This window comes from Euphorbia lathyris, chromosome 7 (genome assembly GCF_963576675.1).
Source record: "Euphorbia lathyris chromosome 7, ddEupLath1.1, whole genome shotgun sequence".
Classification (NCBI taxonomy): domain Eukaryota; kingdom Viridiplantae; phylum Streptophyta; class Magnoliopsida; order Malpighiales; family Euphorbiaceae; genus Euphorbia; species Euphorbia lathyris.
In genome coordinates, this window is record NC_088916.1 from 86,990,881 (window position 1) to 87,011,098 (window position 20,218).

Sequence of the window (20,218 nt, forward strand, 5' to 3'; positions counted from 1 at the left end):
CTAAGACCTTAGATCACCTCGTTCTATTCCTTGACTCTTATTTACCTAACCGGGCCAATAGTTACTTAAATACGACAAGGAAGCCTTAAGTAAATGAGAAATCCTAACATTAAAGTGTTAGAAACCACATCGACTTGCTATCGAGTCTAAAAATGTAGTTTTCCACCAATCTCTTGATACTATGGTTTATTAAAAAGCGATTGACCGAAATTTGAGTTAAGCTTACGTTCCTAGTTCTTAAACACGACTTCTTTTCGGGTATTTTAACTAAATAGACTTCTAACTTTGACTCAAAACATTAGCAAGATTCCCCTCATCCCTAGTTGGGAAGAATTAGTGCTTGGTCATTGTGGAAGTAATACTTGAAATGAATTGAAACAAAGTGAAACTTAGTGAAAGTAAGAGCTGGAATACAAAAGATGAAGAAATTCTTACTCAAAACTAAAAATCAACTTACAAACTTGAATGGAAATAACTTAGAAACATCAATTTGAACTTAGAAACTACTTAAAACAAACTAAAACAAAGGAAAGACAATTGTGCAAAGCTTGGCTACAATGAATATGAAAAGTGTGTCCATTTCCTCATACATCTCATGTCTATTTATAGGCTAATCTTTGCTCAATTCAAGATGATAATCTGAATTTGATGATTGGTAGCCTCCAAAGTACTGAATTGGTTCATTAAATGTCCTTGAGAAGTCAAATTGAGGAAGAGTATGGGCTTGCATAGAAAGGAGGAGCCGCCAATTGCAACTTGCTGAAATTCTCAAGTCTCGCCGAGACCTAGGGAGGTCTCATCGAGACCTGTGCCTGATGGTTGCGGATAATGTGAATTTTGCTAGGCCTCGTCGAGACCTAGGGAGGTCTCGCCGAGACCTCTCTCTGATCTAATTAGGTCTCGCCGAGACCTATGTAAAAATACCCAAAAACTGTTTTGCTCATTATTTCTTCATCCCTTCTCAGAATGGGTCCCTGTTTTGTCTTGTAGCTCACTAGAACAATTGTCAATCTTGTGGGGTGTGTGAGAGTGTGTAAAAAATGCTAGAAAAACTCGTGAATTAAATTAAAAACACATGATAGTGTGTGAAAATGTGAAATGAAGTGAAATTTTACAAAATTAACACTAAAGCATTAAAATCACATACACAATGAACGAAAATATGACTCAAAATCATAGTGAAAATAGATGGCAACAACATCCCCAAACTTTAAGCTTTTGCTTGTCCTCAAGCAAATTAAATCCGAAAACAAAGCTAGAAGACCAAGCACTCAAATAAATCAACAATGAGACATGATTCATTTCAAGTAACAATGTAGAAGATCATAATTTCGAGCCGTCCGAAGATGATAAACACCTTGAGTAATTAAACGATTTTTGAATTTATACTTTTGGCCCTTAGTGAGACATTTTTCAAATAGTTGATACCCAATGAACTCGTTAAACACCTCACATAGGATTCACTCTTTACGCTCAAGTGTTCCGGGTAAGGTGTTTCCTCTCAATTTTCCAACACAAGTGATAACTATCGTGGGCTTGCACGGTCATCCAACCTCTAACACTATGCCTCCTTACTAGGATTTGATCAAAAGGGCTTAATTGGGTTGTAATGAAGGGTTAAAGTTTGGTGTGATTATGATGGAAATGAGGCTTAAGCATCTTATTAAGTTTCTAAAACGTTAAGTCACTATGGGTAGTTGAGAGCATTTATTTATTTATTTCTTTTCTTTTCTTCCCCTTTTTTCTCAAAAATTTTGAATAAGCTTTTTTTTCGGAATGTGAGAATTGTATTCCCAGGGGGTAATGTGTGTGAGCAAAAGAATGTATATGTTTTTGCTTTGATGCTCTCTTTTTTAGACTCATATTTATCTGTTAGAAACTCATAGATTCTGGGATTTTTGGATAGAAAGTGATGGAATAGGGTTATATTGTGGTGGCAAAAGAAGGGCAAGGCTCAAAATGGTGAACAAGGGAAAATGATTTCGGGTAGGCTATTGGTTTATGTGGTGGCGAAATGAAAAAACGCCTTAATCATATCAAATTCCTAGTTCGATGCGTGTGGTTTCGGTTAGTATTTGATGCAAGCCCTATAGTTAAAAACAAGTGTGGATCCCACATCAAAGAAAAATAATCTAGCTATTTAATGTGCTCGTGGCTCAAAGTATCTCTCCATGGGTGCGTTTGTGTGCTACAAGTTCAAGTGTTTCAACTATGGGTAAATGTCTAAAAATGAGTATTTTTTTTGACAACTCTAAAAATGAGTGTTTATTCAAAAAGAGTTATTCAAGTTTTTATTCATGACCCGACGATTCAATTTTAGAATTTTAGAATTGTCAAATGAATGTTTATCATATCAAAAGTTAATGCTATTCAAGACTTGGTTTTAAAGTTTGTTTCGGGAACTAATTGATACTTTAGGACATTAATACTTGGGTTGGGGTTGTTTTGCCAAAACATTGAAAAAAAAAACTAGAAACAATTACACGCCTCCATTTCCTATCTTTTACCCCTCCAAGTAATACAGTATACTTACGTATAAAGATCGATCCCACAGAGATTCTGGACAAGCATTAGCTATCTACGGGTTGTTGAAGTCTATAACTGCAGACTTCTATGCAAAGCATCACATAACTGAAGACGTGGAAGTGATAAGAATGGATGAAATCAACAGAGATATGGATAGGCTTTCCAAATCTGACGTCAAATACCGGTTTGTTATTGATGGCTACAACAGACAGCTTCCCAATGATTCTCAAAGACAGGCCAAGATAGACAAGGAAAATAGCTATATATAATGGTCATTATTTGAAAGCTCAATAGAGTGATCATGTCTTGGGACCAATGAATGAGCTACTTTCTTCCTTTGTATACCTTAATGAAGATTGAACAGATTAAATGCATTTCAAACAATTAATGCTAACCAAAAGACTGGTATATTTGATTTCTTTGAATATCCCAGAAAAACTGATGTACATTATTTAACAGGTCAAGGATACCCACATTATCAAAAATCAAAATTGCTAATTTGCACATGTTGCAGAAAATATAAGATGCAATAAATAAAAGTTAAGACTTTAATTCTATAAAGTGGTGATGGCTGTAATGTGAACAAAATTTGTTGACTTGTAAACCTTCGTCAGCAGTAGGATAGGAGAAAGTATTAGAGCCATAAAGCAACAGAGGGAAGAGAAGCATTCATTGAGAGAAATACAATTCTAGAACCTGTAAACATGCATTTAACGTGCAAGAATTATGTAAAGAAATTATTTGTACATAAATTATTTCAGAATTATTAAAATTGATATGAACTGATGAATAATGCATCAATATCTACATTCAATTCTTAAGCATTTAGAGTTATATAACAAAACATAGTGTTTCTCCTATTTGATGAAATCTAGAATTCTGTCATTTGAAATTCTTGACAATCCAAGTAAATACTAACCTAAGGTCCAATTGATTCTACAACTATGAATCACTTGATGTTAGGAGATGGAAAACATGAGCAAACTATTCCATAATATGAAGAACTAATAGTTAATGTGTTCAATTCATTAATTAACAGCCAGTAATCTGCATTTTATTTTTATAAGAGACAAACTATGCTCCAAATTAGGATACAGAACCTTTGCTAATTCACCCCATAAAATCTTAGGCACCACAGAATACACCCAGTGTCGTAATCAATGGTATACCTATCAAAACTTCTAATGAAATGTACAAAATAAAACTATATACATCACTCTTTGTTGTGAACACAACAAATCTCTTTACATCACTCTTTCCATTTGTACTAAGACAAGAAAAAAAATGTAATTTAAAAAATATATGTTGTTTGACATGTAAATGTCATTGTAAAATCTTCAAGTTTATTGATATTTTATTCAATTTTTCTTAACCATTTTGTAAGAAAACCATGGAATTATACCTCCAAATAAAAAATTATATTTTAGAATTACATATTAATGTTCGATTAGGATATAATTTCTCATTTAACCCAAAAAAAAAAAGAGATTCCAGACTAAGCTGCTTTAATTGTCAAGAATAACAGTTTGAATTAAAACAAAACTTAGGGGTTGGATTAGGATTGGATAAAAAATTAAATTAAGAAGAAGAAGCCTAATTTGATAAAAACTCTAAAATTCCAGCAGTTCCCTTGCAGAACCAAGAACTGAAAAACCTAATTGGTAAGATAACTTTATTGAATCATCCCATATTCAAAATCCATTGATTGAATAAACAAATATACATACAAGCTTGAATTGGGTGGAAAAAAGCAGGAAAATAATAAAAAATATGTTCATCTTCGAATTAAGAACCCAATTATTAAAAAAAAAATCAATTCAAATTAAAAATGTTCATCTGCAAATCAGAAATCGAAAAAAAGAAGAAGTCCGACCCTAATTTATTCACTAATTTTTCCTTCCCAAAAGGTAATCAAACCTATAATCTATACGAGACTGCTTTAAGTACTGTGGTGGCAATGTTTAGAACTGTGGTGGCAATGTTTTGCCATTAATTCTTGGTTCTCCAGATGCTTTAAGTACTGTGGTGGCAATGTTTAGATCTGTCATTCGTATACACTGTCTCCTTCAATGTTTTAGTTAATTTAATTAGACAAGATATTTCAGTAAAGTTTTTGCTGATATAAACCGAAAATGATGTTGTTAGGAAACTGTTGTAGCTAGTCCAAATCAGAGTAAATTTATTTAGAAATTGTTATTTTCAGAATTATCATTTATTTAGGAAGTCTTAGTATTAGTAGAAATAGGAGTTTATTTTCAGAACTATTATTTAGGAAGTTCTATTATTTAGAATTTTTATTTAGGAAGTGTTAAATCTGATAGAATAGGAATCCTAGTTTAAGTCTGCCTTTTGTACTATTATAGAAAGGAACCATTTTATCATTGGTAAAGTACTATTTGAAAAACAAATTCAGAGGTCAGGAGTTCTCATCATAGAGATCTGGGTTTCTCTCTAACGAGCTGCATTAATTAATTCTCATCATACTAGCTCGAAAGAAAAAGGAAGTAAGATTCACTTCCTGATTTCAAGGTTCAAGGACCCGTAATTTGATCCAAAACTCAGGAGCTTAGAAAAGTGGTATTAGAGCAAGTTATGGGTGAATCAAGTAATCTGGAAAAACAGTTTGAAGCCTTTTTGAGCTTCATACTCCAAAGACAGGCCAAAGGTGGAGGCCATGGTACTCCAACTAGAAACCATTTAGGCAATCTAGCACAACAAGGAAGGAGACAGGGGGGTGGACAGTAGAATACGACCACAGGAGGAGGTCTGCTTCCAAAATTCTAGAAACTGGATTTCCTAAGTTTGATGGGTCGTATGATCCCTTGAGCTGGTTGGTTGCATATGTGTGAGCATTTTTGTAAGCATCAACACACTGTTGAAAGGCACAATAGTGGTCAAAGTAGAGTTGCATAAATTTGCTGAAGTATGGTGAAGTAGCTCCAGTTATCATCTTTGTGCATGAGATCACACTCATTTTTGTAGGGGAAGGCAATGTTAAAACTGTTGTAGCTAGTCTATATCATAATAAATCGTTATTTTATTTAGGAAGTCTTAGTCTTTGAGGAGTAGGAATTTATTATCAGAATTATTATTTAGGAAGTTTTAATTCTAATAGAGGTATGATTTTATTTTCAGAATTTTTATTTAGGAAGTTTGAATTATAATATGAGCATGAGTCCTAGTTCAAGTCTGCCTTTTGTACTCTTATAAGTTATAACAGGGAAGTGTTTATCATTAATAAAGTAAGCATCATTTGAAAAACAAATTCCGAGGTCAGGAAATTAATTCTCATTATAGGTAAGCTAGGTCAGGAAAAAGAAAAGCAGATTTACTTCTTGATTAGTCAAGGAACCGTAACTCAATCCAAAGCTCAGAACTTGTAGTGTGAGCAGTTTTTTTATCTCAACTTCGAGTCAGTGTTTCCGAATGGAAGGATTTACTTTTAGATGCTAGGATTGTTTGGAGATTTTATCTGTATAATCATTTGTGATGCATAATATCTCTTTTTCCATTTTCATTTTTTGCTACTGACAAGTTTCCTTTCAGTTATTCTTGGTAATTATCACTCTGCAAGACCTCCTAGTGGTGAAAGTGAAAGCCATTCCTCCAATCAGAGTGAGGCAGAAACAGTAAAGCAGATTCTGCAGCATGAAACTTCTGCTGCAGGCATTCTGTGGCAGCTGACAACGTGCCATGGTACTCATGCACCTCAACTCGCATTTACTAAGGATGTGTTTGGTATTGTTGCTACTCTGGGCAAGGTGGATGATGATAATCTTAGCATGTTAGTTTGAAGTTGCATTTTATCTGCTATTGATATTTACTATCTATCTAACATGTAGATTCTTCCTCTTCTATGAAATAAGTCTTATGATTAGTTTCCTTGTTAATACAGCATACTGTTCCTGGTTCTAATGTAGTCAGTTAATTTATGTACTCCACAATTCCAAGAGCTCTTATTATTTTCAATCAGTGAAATGCCTCCGTACTTACTGCCACACTGATCTTTGCTTTAAAGAGCTGCATGATAATGCAGTTGTTGTTAGTTATCTGCACTGTTTTCAATCTACTTTTACTTATTCTTTCTTATTGCAGGCTTCTTTCAGAGTACTTAGGAGTAGAGATAATGCTAGGAATTGTTTGCAAGACTTATGAAGGTGTTAAAGCTCTTGAAACTTATGACAAGGAAGGCCATATAAATAGTGATTCTGGAATTCGAGGCTTTGGTACTACTATCTGACGAACTCTGGATGATCGATTTCTTGTCATTTGTCTCGAAATTTAACGCATGTATATCTTTCTTTTCTTTATTGCTGTTTGGAATTCAGCTCTTGAATTACAAACTTTTTTTCCCTTGTAGACCTTACTGTGGTGAATTTGTGGATGATGACCCTCAAAGAAGGCTTGATCTTCTACGGCCAAAATTGCCTAATGGTGAGTGCCCACCTGGATTTATTGGTTTCGCTGTTAACATGATCCATGTGGATTACATGAATTTGTTGTATGTATCTGATGTCTATGGCCTCAGAGAGACTCTATTTTACAGCCTCTTTTCTTGCCTGCAAGTTTACAAAAGTAGGGAGGAGATGCTACTTGCTCTCCCACTTATAAGTGATGGAGCAATTTCACTGGATGGAGGGATTATTAAGCCTAATGGTTTCTTTTCCTTGGGGAATTGGTAAGTATTTTGCTTTCATTATTGATATGAAATTGTCTTCCAATCTGATCTAATGGTGAATTTCATTGGTTTACAACATCTCCTTTTGTGGTATTTCGGAATTTGCTTTCTGCATGTAGGTAGTTTAAATGCACTAAGAAAGAAATGTCTTTATGAATCGTGATAGATTGTAGAATTATGTATGTGCTATAATTCGACCACCTATAGGGTTCATAGCATTAGCCTCTGACCTTCCAAATTCAACTCATGATATTTGGTGCATGGATTTTTCTTCGCCCAATTTTTGTACAACTATCATACAAAAGAAAAGAAATACGTATTTTGTCTAAAATGGTCGATTCAAAAGGTCAGCATTGGCGCAACGGTAAACATTGTTGTTGTTGTGTGACCGAGAGGTCACGGGTTCAAGTCTTAGGAGCGGCCTCTTGTCAAAAAAAAATTGGCAGGGGAAGGCTTGCCCCTAATAGACCCTTGTGATGGGATCCCTCTCCGGACCCTAGCTTAGCGGGGACGCGTAGTGCACCGGACCGCCCTTTATGTTTCATGCGATGCATCTGGCTAGTAAATAACATATTTTGGCATACCCTATGTTTAGAGTTACATGTGTGTGTGAGCGCGTGTTGTACATTTTGTCGAGACAGCTCAGCAGCTTCATACCGAAGTTGTCTACGTGGATCTTCTCGATCCTTCTTTGCTCAGCATGCGTTTCATTACTTCAACGGCAGCGTTTTGGAGATACGCGGGCTGAGCAATCTTGGGCTTGTTTGACTTGGGCCTTGACTTCCATATAGGGCTTGAGCCTTATGATCTTTATGTCTTATAACAATTATGAACTCAACATTGAACAAACACATTAGTAACAATAAATCAAAATATTTAAACTTAATGTGTTATAGAATATTTAATTTCACTTAATTAATTTTGTCAAATCAAAATCCTGTGGAAAGGTGTTTCAACACAGACTACCAAGGTAGACTTCTCGTCGGTCTTTGGCTCTCTCATCATTGGCGTAAGTACGAACTTCACCCCATCCTTTACAAATCTGTAAGTATTCCCTCTTCCTGCGTGGATGGCGTTGTTATCAAACTGCCAGGGTCTGCGCAATAATAGGTGGCAGGCGTCCATGTCCACCACGTCGCAACAGACTTTATCTCTATAATTACCAATCTCAATAGGCACCCTGCATCTCTGGTTCACTCTAAGTTCACCAACGTTCTTGATCCATCCAACCCTATAGGGGTCAGGATGCGCCTCCATCAAACCAATCGCAAATTTCCGAACGGTGCTGCTGCTCACAATGTTCTCTTGGCTCCCACTATCTATTATCACATTGCATCGCCCGCCTTTCACAAGACAACGAGTCCTGAATAGTCGGTGACTCTGATCTTCCTCTATCCGGCTGGAAACTAACAAACATCGTACCACATGAATGGCGTATCTTTCTTCATCCGCCTCGTCATCATCTTCTCCTAAGGGTTCGCAAAACACTTCATCCCCTTCTTCATAGTCATCTTCATACCTTTCCACCATATTGGCGCTCTTCCTCCTAGGACATTCGTTGGACCTATGGCCTGGCTCATTGCACCGAAAACATTTAAAAGGTGCAGGTCTGGCGTACGGGTTGTTGCTCTTAGGTGGTATAGGTGCTTCTTTGCACGGCCTAGTATCTCCGACAGATCCTCTCCCCACATTGCTGGCCTTTCCCCCACTGGTACTCGCCACCTGCTTGCCTTTGTCATAAGGCTTCATGTTATCTCTCCCCCCAGGCGTGTGTCCAGGCGTGTGTTCGGTAGTGGCAGATCTCCGGGATCTCCCGTTTAGTTGGGATTCGGCCTTGAGAGCTAAGTTTCTGGTGTCTTGTACCCGAACCACCATCTGCGTGCCAATGCGATCCAAGATATGGTATCTTAACCCTTCTAGAAACCTAGAAGTCTTTTGACTCTCGGTCTCCGACAAGTTAGCCCTTGCCGACAGTCTCAAGAACTCTGATGTATACCCATGGACACTCTGGTTTCCTTGAGAGCATCCCCGGTATGAACTGTAGATGTACTGCTCATAGTCTGGCAGTAGGAACCGCTCCCTCAACATCGCCTTCATCCATAGCCAAGATCTAATCGGATCCCTGCCCCCTCTTCTTCTTTCTTCTCTCAACTGATCCCACCAACCTGAGGCGGCACCCTTCAAGTGATACGCCACCAGCCTCACTTTCCTTTCATCAGGAATCCCAGCATACTCAAAGAAACACTCCACTTCAGATAACCAGTCTAGGAACCCCTTTATATCCAACTAACCTCCAAAAGATGGTAAGTCTATTTTTAGCCTAAAAGCATCATCTCTATCAAAGTTTCCTAGATCTAGGTTTGTCCTAGCAACGCCCACACGTCTGTTGTCAACCGGACCAACATCTCTCATAGTCCGAAAGGCACCATCATCCCCAATATCTTCAAAGTCATCACTATCACTATCAGCATTATGAACAAGAACAAAGTTGGGTCTTCTTACCTCAGGATCCCTAGGACCCATTCGTGGAAGTTGGACATTTGCCAATGGCAGTCTGGGTGGCGTGGGTTGCCTTTGGGGCCGTTGTTCAAGGACTCCTTCCCTCCTTTGGTCTGACTCTCCGGCGGCTGGTCTGACCAAGGCATGGACCTCCAGTTTGAGATTTTCCAGGGAAGTGGTTAACTCCTGGAACCATTGGTCGGTTTGCTTCTGCCGCTCAATGCTGGCCTGGATTTGTTCCGCGAGGTGCTCTCTCAGCTCCTCATATCTCTGGTCGCTGGCTTCCATGGAATCTTGCGGTTGTCGGGGTTGAACCATTGCCAAAAGAAGTTTCGAGTCAGGAAATGATCAGCTCTGATACCAACTGATACAGATTGAAAGCGATAAACGAAGGTTTTAATCGTAAACCAACAAAGAGGTTCTTCTCTAGCTAAACTAGAAGGAGTGAATCCCAATATAACAAGGTATAAACCTTAGGTTCTCAAAGAGAATGATTTTTTATTGATAAAAGTTGTATATCCTTACAAAAGTGGGGGTTTAAATACATCCCCTAATGATAGTAAAGACCAGGATTACCCCTACTAGGGTTACAACAAAGCGGTAAACAAAAGGGTAAAATAGGTGATACGCCCAGACAATTCGTACAGAGGTGCATATACAGAATGTCACGGTGGTTGGTGATTTACTTCGTGAGGAAGTAAGCTTGGGGATCCGCCTAGGAATAGAAATTGATACGCCCTCTTATATAATCTGATGTCCGGGGATCCGCCTAGGAATACAAGTTGATACGCCCTTTTATATAATCTGAGGTCCGCCCCACTTGTACATCCCTAGGATCCGCCCTGATAGGTGCTTGCGTTGCTTGTGTGGTATGTGGTGTCGGAGGATCCGCCAGGGTGTGTTTGGGAGACGACCCTAGTTAGGATGTCCGCATCAATAAGTTATAACAGGGAAGTGTTTATCATTAATAAAGTAAGCATCATTTGAAAAACAAATTCTGAGGTCAGGAAATTAATTCTCATAATAGGTAAGCTAGGTCGAAAAAGAAAAGAAGATTTACTTCTTGATTTCATAGTCAAGGAACCGTAACTCAATCTAAAGCTCAACTTATAGTGTGAGCAGTTTTTTTATCTCAACTTCCAGTTAGTGTTTCGGAATGGAAGGATTTACTCTTAGATGCTAGAATTGTTTGCAGATTTTATCTTTATAATCATTTGTGATGCATAATATCTCTTTTTCCATTTTCATTTTTTTGCTACTGACAAGTTTCCTTTCAGTTATTCTTGGTAATTATCACTCCTCAAGACCTCCTAGTGGTGAAAGTGAAAGCCATTCCTCCAATCAGAGTGAGGCAGAAATAGTAAAGCAGATTCTGCAGCATGAAACTTCTGCTGCAGGCATTCTGTGTCAGCTGACAACGCGCCATGGTACTCATGCACCTCAACTCGCAATCGCTAAGGATTTGCTTGGTATTGTTGCTACTTTGGGCAAGGTGGATGATGATAATCTTAGCAGGTTAGTTTGAAGTTGCATGTTACATCTATTGATATTTAATATCTATCTAACATGTAGATTCTTCCTCGTCTATGAAATAAGTCTTATGATTAGTTTCCTTGCTGATATAGCATACTGTTCCTGGTTCTAATGTAGTCAGTTAATTTATGTACTCCACAAATCCAAGAGCTCTTGTTATTTTCAATCAGTGAAATGCCTACGTACTTACTGCCACGCTGATCTTTGCTTTAAAGAGTTGCATGATAATGCAGTTGTTGTTAGTTATCTGCACTGTTTTCAATCTACTTTTACTTATTCTTTCATAATTGCAGGCTTCTTTCGGAGTACTTAGGAGTAGAGACAATGCTAGGAATTGTTTGCAAGACTTATGAAGGTGTTAAAGCTCTTGAAACTTATGACAAGGAAGGCCATATAAATAGTGATTCTGGAATTCGAGGCTTTGGTACTACTATCAGACGAACTCTGGATGGTCGATTTCTTGTCATTTGTCTTGAAAATTTAAGGCATGTATCTCTTTCTTTTCTTTATTGCAGTTTGGAATTCAACTCTTGAATTACAAACTTTTTTCCCTTGTTGACCTTACGGTTGTGAATTTGTGGATGATAACCTAATGGCGAGTGCCCACCTGGATTTATTGGTTTCGCTGTTAACATGATCCATGTGGATTACATGAATTTGTTGTATGTATCCGATGTCTATGGCCTCAGAGAGACTCTATTTTACAACCTATTTTCTCGCTTGCAAGTTTACAAAAGTAGGGAGGAGATGCTACTTGCTCTTCCACTTATAAGTGATGGAGCAATTTCACTGGATGGAGGGATGATTAAGCCTAATGGTTTCTTTTCCTTGGGGAATCAGTAAGTGTCTTGCTTTCATTATTGATATGAAATTGTCTTCCAATTGGATCTAATGGTGGATTTCATTGTTTTACAGCATCTCCTTTTGTGGTATTTCGGAATTTGCTTTCTGTATGTGGATAGTTTAAATGCACTAAGAAAGAAATGTCATTCTGAATCGTGATAGATTGTAGAATTATGTCTATGCAATAATTCGATTATAATAGGCCACATATAGAGTTCATAGCATTATCCTCTGACCTTCCAACTTTAGCTCATGATATTAAGTGCATGGATTTTTCTTCCCCCAATTTTTGTACAACTATCATATAAAAGAAAAAAAACACGTATGTTGTATGACCGAGAGGTCATGGGTTCAAGTCTTAGGAGCGGCTTCTTGCCAAAAAAAATTAGCAGGGGAAGGTTTTCCCCAGTAGACCCTTATGATGGGATCCCTCCCTCGAGTCTCGCTTAGCGGGGACGCGTAGTACACCGGGCCGCCCTTTATGTTTCATGTGATGCATCTCGCTATTAAATAACATATTTTGACATACCCTATGTTTAGAGTTAGATGTGTGTGTGAGCGCGTGTTGTGTGTGTATTTCTTATTTGGTATCTCTTCTTTCTGGACTTTTTCTGTTCCGCATGACTGATGTTGATGTAAGATTTCCAAAACCTTCCATGTCAGCAAATCCACTTGATAGCTCCATGGAAACTGAGAAACAACTAAAGTAGAAGACATGGGAAAAGGAGAAGTTGATAGAGGATTTAAAGCGAGAGCAAATGCTGTTGAATTCTACAAGATTCAATTTTGAGAGAAAGAAGGAAGAGTTTGTTAAGTTTCTCGCATAAACATCTGCCGACACAGCTCAGGTATTGCCCTGAACACATCTTAATTGAGTTAGATTGGAGTTGTATTTTGCAGAATTCAACAACATTTGCTCTCGCTTCAGCCCTAGATGATATTAGAAGGGGCAATCAAATCCTTATTAGGATAGCAACTCATAAAAGTCTTCTACTTATAGATAGATCACTTATTGAAAGACTTAAGTGTTACTTAGCCCTAGTATATTAATAATTTTATTATTTGGCACCTGATTTATTATTCCATTACATTTGGGCTGTCAACTATCTCAGTTGATTAAACTTCACCGAAATTGGATAAAGACTTCACAAAACTGTTATCTCAAAGTGGTGATATTTTAATATATAGACTTGATGAGTTTATTTGTCACATCGATTTTCTTACGTCGGAATAACAAATTAGATTAAAAAAACAATTTCGAACAAAAACAAAGCTTCAAACTAAAAGTCTAAATGTCAAAATATTGTTACGTGTTAATAGGATAGCAGTTTTATTAGTCTTCATCTAAATTGAGTGAAATTTTTCCAATTTGGATAAGTGGGAAATCAAATGTGATTAAATAATAAATTAGAGACAAATGTTAAAATTTTGGATAGGCCAAGTGCCAAATAGTGGTTCAAACTCTTATTAAAACCATATCTTAATGATCTTTTAGTTACTTCCATTAACCCCCAATTTGGGAACCCTTGTTTGAGAGAGGGTTAATGGAAGTAAATGGGAGTAAAAGAAGGTTAAATAAAAAGTAACCTTGTTCGAAAGTTATTTTTTTTAGAATAAATGAAGCTTAATTGAAGTTAAAAGTTTACTACCTCAAAACATTTAACTTCCATTAACCTTCATTTACTCTAAAAAAAAACTATAAAACAAGATTAATGTGATATTTAACCTTTTATTACCCTCATTTACCTCCATTAACTCCTTCGCAAACAAAGGCTAAGGATCGTTTTCACTTGCTGCGGAACGAGTGAGCATTTATGCCAAACTTGCTCAACTTGAGGAAGGGAGATAAACAACAATTGTATTAAACGGCAACTATATTTATTATCGTCAACTATATTTAATATAGTAAATTGTATTTAATATAAGAAGTTTTATTTATTGAGAAGGTAGACTAGTGTTCCATATTAATCCTACTTTTTGTGTGTATATATATTGTGTGTATTCTAAATTTCTATGAGACCAACATTCTATACAAATTCTTCTATTGCTCGATTGGTATCAATTTGAGTGTATACATAAACACTAAGACAACTGAGTAAAGTAAATGGCAAAAACAAGAAAAAAGCGTGTTGTTGGGACGATGAAAAAGTTGGAAACAAGTTTCGATTTTCCTGTTTGCGGTCATCCTAACTCAGTTCAGTGTGTCGTCAATAAGATAATGAAAAAGGCAGAAGCTTTTTGTTGTGTCTGCAAAGAAAGCTACACCACTCGCTGCACCAATTTAACTGAACCTATCGATATTTATAGCGAATGGATTGATGAGTGCCAGGGAGCAGATTAAGAGACTATTATTTGATTTCTCAATTTTCATCTTCTTCTTAATTAGGTTTTTCTCTTCATTTTTTTTTATCTGTAATGATGCTATTCATGAGGAGACGAGGTTTTCCTACTCTATTTATTTATCCTTACATGTGTTATGAAGCTATTACCGAGATAATTAAGAGCTAAACACTATAAAAAAATTCACTATTGGGGACCATTAAAATTGTCCCCAAAAATCAGAAAAATTGTCCCTTATTCTTTTGGAGACAATTTTTTTCGTCTCCTTGTTCCATCCCCTATGCGAGCGTACCCTATTCTATAGAGGACAAAAATGATGAGTCGTCCCTATTTTTTAGAGACAATTGTCGTCTCCATTTTTTGGGACAATTATCGTCCCCATTCTAAGAGACGATTATCGTCCTCATTTTTAGGGACAATTTCTGTCCCGTGTATAGGAGACGATTTTTGTCCCTACTCTTAGAGGACAATTTGTTGTCCCTAAAAAAAGGGGCGATTGTCGTCCCAATGTAAAGGAGACAAATTTTGTCTCTTCATTAAGGGACAAATGCCATCCCTATGGAAAAGGGACAACATTTATCCTAAAAATTATTATTAGGCATTTTGACAAAAAAAAAAAAGCTAAAAGATATATGAATATTTGGATTGAAGAGAGCTACTACAAAAGCTCACAACTGCTAAGAACATTTTCATTAGATATCTTCCTAGATAAGTGACATGAGAGCTTGATAGAATATAAGTTGCATTCAATTAAAGTGCTCCCAGTTTCTTGCTAAGATAAACGATACCAGCATAATAAAATGAAAGTCCTCATCATTTAATAAAATGAATACCTGAAGGAGTAGAAAATGTAAGATGATAAATCCTGGGTGACTAAGAAGGGGGAAAAATAACTTTACTTGTTGCAGAAGCTCTAATTGTTGAATATGGAGACCAGTGTAACAGCATGGAAATATTAGACATATATTTCTCCTTCACAGAGCAAGGATGAATTTCCAATTTGCCACTGACGCTATTAAACTCATAATCTATCTGCAAACAGAACAAGCTCTGCAAGTATTAGCTCCAAAAGTGAGAATGCAACACTAGAACATAAAAATAACAACTTCTTCTCCATTAAACAATGTAAAATCATATCCATCAACTCAATCTAGACTCCTTGTAAATCTTCAAATGTATCCATACTAGGTGAATATAGCAATGTTCATTAAATCAACCACTAATTCATTAAATTGGCTAGAGAGTCAAATCACAAGGCTATGACAAATGCAAGACTGATAGAAACAAGTATGAAAAGCAAACAGATACAAATCACAGAAAGGAAACCAAGAAGGATGAATTGCTATTATTGAATGAAGATATCAACCCAGCAGAAAGTAACAGATGCAATGCAGAAATGGGAGAAATCCCCAAATCCAACCGGAACCCAAGTTCTTCTCTACTAAAGAAGTAGAGACAACGAGCCAAATAACAATTATGTTCCTATGTAAAGCGTAAGCGTATTCCCAACGTATTTGGTACAACTTTGTTGTTAAAATGCTCATAATTTCCTAACCTTGCTGATATCTCATTCATAACCTATAAATCAATCATATCTAATACCATAGCCAACTTTCACATCTCATATGTAAGGCAAATTATGTTGAATTCTGTCAACATTTCAGCCTTCATTTCTGTTTCTTCTGATGAAGAAACTACGATGAACCCTCTTGGCCTAGTAATGCAGCTGCAAAATTTGAGCTTTCGTTTTCCAATCCTTTGCAGGTTCTTCCTTAGTCTCTGCTATTTTCCAGGTGAAATTTTCAGTTGAGGCTGGATCTCGGGTTGTCCAAGTCTCACTTGAAATACAAATTGGTCAAGATTCTTGATCAAGCAGAACCTGATACCTTGCATAAGTAGATGGTCCCTTTATTGTTTGAAAATTTATGTCTTGATCAATAACCCTCCTCTCCATTACATCGCTGAATAACTTTCCTGTTATGATCAAAGCAGGAAACTGGGTATCTTTGAAATCAAAAGGGGAAGAAGCATGATCAGATTGGTCGGGATCCAGTTTACGAATGAGTGCTCTATTTTTAATTGTTTGATGATCACAAATAAGATTATTATTATCATTAATAACAAAGGATCCTCTGCTTTTTCAACCTCTGTTTCAGCCACTGCTGCAGAGACAAAGGTTTGGCGAGGTACAGTAGACCAGAGGGAGGTGGTTGGATGAGAGTGATGAAAAATTGAGAGATAGCCACCATTTTTAGTGCTTCAAAGAAGGTGGACATTTTTTAAACAAATTTCATAGCTGAATTATCAAAATACTAAGACCCAAAACCTCGTATGGTGATCATTAACACCCTCTACGTTCCTATAATTCACCAAGAACAAAAGTGGATCAACATTTTCTATTGTAAGAACCTCCTTGAAAGTTAGAAAAAGAGAATAAACATCCTATCATTTTGGTGAAAAATTCAAAACTTCAAGAGAATTATCAAGAACTATGTCCCTCAAGAGAAACAGCAACTAAAAATCTCAAATACAAGACTCATGGATAGAACTCTTAGTTTGAGAGAACAATATCGGATGCAAGCTTAAGATCAATTCTGAAACCAATGCCTGATATTAATGGTAATAAAACAAAGATAAAAGAGAGAGAGGTAAAAAGGCAATATAGATGCATATATTAAAGAAGGAAAAAACGAAGCAGTAGTCAATTACAAAGTAGCCGGCATGAGAATGGTCAAGCAATAGAATGGTCCAATTCACAGTTCATAATTGGACTAATAAGATGACATCAATTGGGATACACTAAGGAAAATCAAAAACTCTAAAATACAACAGGGCTTACATGGATAACATCCAAGAGATGCAATGGAATTTGTCCGGCTTCTTCATTAGGGTACCTGCAACCATATAATGCAAATTAATATATGTCTACCTTTTCGTTCAATATCACCATGTACATTTTCTAATGTTAAATTAGACTCTATGCATATCAAAATACTTTCTTCTTTCACTTGGATAACATCCAAGAGATGCAATGGAATGAAAATTTTGGAAAAGGAACAGACAGGTTATGTAAAGTGTGAGAAAAAAGCATCAACAAATCACTAAATTACGCCACCGAATTACTTATGATTATGGTGTTTTTAGCATGAGCAACAGATGAAAAGGCCAAACACTTACAGAACAATAGCATCATCCTCAATTTCGGGATTGGAGTGAATTAAGTGTTCCAGTTCAACTGGAGGTATCTGCAAGTAAATACATTGCGAAAGAGTGGAATCATATACAATCTTCTTAACGTCTGAAGATTATAAAAGACCATGAGAATTGGAGTGAATAAATCACATGTTATGCCTTGTATTTTATTCGTTCCTTTAATCAAATAACAAATATCCCTATTCTTTAACCAAGTCTCTAAAGGTTTCAGCAATTGCCTTCTCGTCTCCTACATAACTTGCACGAACACTATTCGAACCTCACTAAAACAAAATAACTACTTCAATCTTATAACTTGTTGCAGAAAAATATCATAGGGCCTCATGTATTCTAACATAGTGTGATTATATGATCAAAATACGAAAAGAGAAGTAGTGAAAAGAGCATCCAATTGTTACCTTTCATGGTGGTTGGTCCTTGCAACCAGAGCTCCCCTCGCTAGCTAGGAGGCAAGGCCTCTACCATTGAAGGATCAACAATCTTGGTTTCCATATCTTCAGCCAAGCGTCCAAAGGAATCATACTACTTTACTTCTTCCTATGTTATTGTCCTTGTTGCCCCCACCTAATGTCTCAGTCATTCCATACCCCTGTTGCAAAGTATATCAATCTCATCAACTCACCATCAATTTTCACAATCATTTACAGCCCTACAAACATATATAATGAGCCTGCAAAATGCAACTATAGAAAATACAATATGACACAAAACTCTTGCTCATGGGTACAGATATGTGAAAAACAAGTTTTTTTATCCATCAATACTCTAACTGGATCGAAGCATACAATTATATTATGTACAAACTACAATCCTATTTATGAATTTACACCATGACTAGATTTTACTTGCATTACATATTCTAGGTATAACTTATGGTTAACAGAATAATGCTAAAAAACAACCAGTTATGCTTGAATAGAAGCAATTTAAATTACAATTAGATGCAAAAGCGGACCTTCAAAATGGCAACCAAACTACTCACCTCAATGAAACAGATCTAACATTTAAAGCTGTTACTTAGTAATCTCATTACTTACTAAAAAAGTGAAGGAACATCATTATCTTTTTCTCAAACAACAGAAACAACTTACCTTTAATTCAGACCAGAAAACAATTTAAGCAATGAAAGAGGGAAAAGAGAAAGTAGAAAAACCTCGGTGGAATGGTTGGGTGGAAGAGAAGAGTGAATAGCTGTTGAAAACCCTCCTTTGAGTTGGCAAAATAAGAAGATAAAGGCATGAAATTCAACTTTCCGTAGCTTCCGGTTTGGTACAGTTTTTGCTATTGGAACAGTTTTTGCTATTGGAACTCTTATAACTAGTTAACCTTAACACAATAGCCAAAGTATCAGAAATAAAAACTCAAATAGCATGTGAAATTTCCAATCTCTACACTCGTATTCATCCTTATCTGTTTTATTGTCAATCATAGATAATGCATAAATAATTTGGATAGAGACCTCTAATTCAGTATACAATCAGACACCCATTAGGATATTAATCAAATGTTGGTCATGAAAGAAGGTTAACTAATAGTCCTGAGTAACTCAACATACAAGAAAAAGGAATAAACTAAATGAACTTTTAGAAGAAAGAAAAATACCCAAATCGTGGTTCCAATCTCCACGGGATTCCTGAAAGTGTTACTTGCAATCGCACTTCATGATATACTTCGAAGCAACATCGTGAACCTAGTAAAACAAAAGAAGGGCAATATATAAAAGTCTAGTTAGTCAGATGCTAGAAATACAATTGTTAGCAAACAAGAAACAAGATGAACCAACAATGGTCCACCTTGCCCAATCACTCACCCCATATTCACAGATAGCAACTATCTTCAACACAACCATGGCATAATAATCCATGTATGGAACTATATCAATACCACCCAAATATTCTGCTTCTTTCTTTAGCTTTATGTTTATTTCATTTCCATTTAGTTGAATAAAAGATGATGTTCTATAATTAATATTATCAAAACCCTAAAATTTATCCAAAACCCCAAATTACATATATTAAAACAAATTTAACTTGAAATCCTAGACATTAGTAATACAATTAACGAAATCAAGCCTTTGATTTCATGTAATAGTTGAATTTTTTTTTAAAAAATTACCTCAATATGCCGGAGTTAGAGCATCCCTAGTGGGTGCCATTTACTAGTTACTTTTAACCAAAGAGTTGTAACTAACCAATAGACAGGTTGTGTCTAAATATAGTTTCTTACTTTCTGTAGTGATGAACAGTAGATTTATCCCATATAATCCAAAGAGAGAAAGCAAGGTGGGAGTGTAGTACACGGAGGCGCCAGATGCATTGCATGTGGCGCGTGTATACTAGTGCCAGATGAGGCGCTTCTGGCGCCTCAAACTACAGCACTCATCACCATGCTTTTATTTTATTATTTACAGATTCAGTCCTTTTTCTTTTATTTGTAATTTTGTTTTGACCTTCACAAACTATTAAAATGACAAGCACTCTAATGCTATGTTACTCTTAGAAGTGATTTATGTCTAGGTGGCACCACTTTGGTGGTGCCACCACTAGAGATGCTCTTAGATCTCCTCCCTCGCCATCGACATGATGT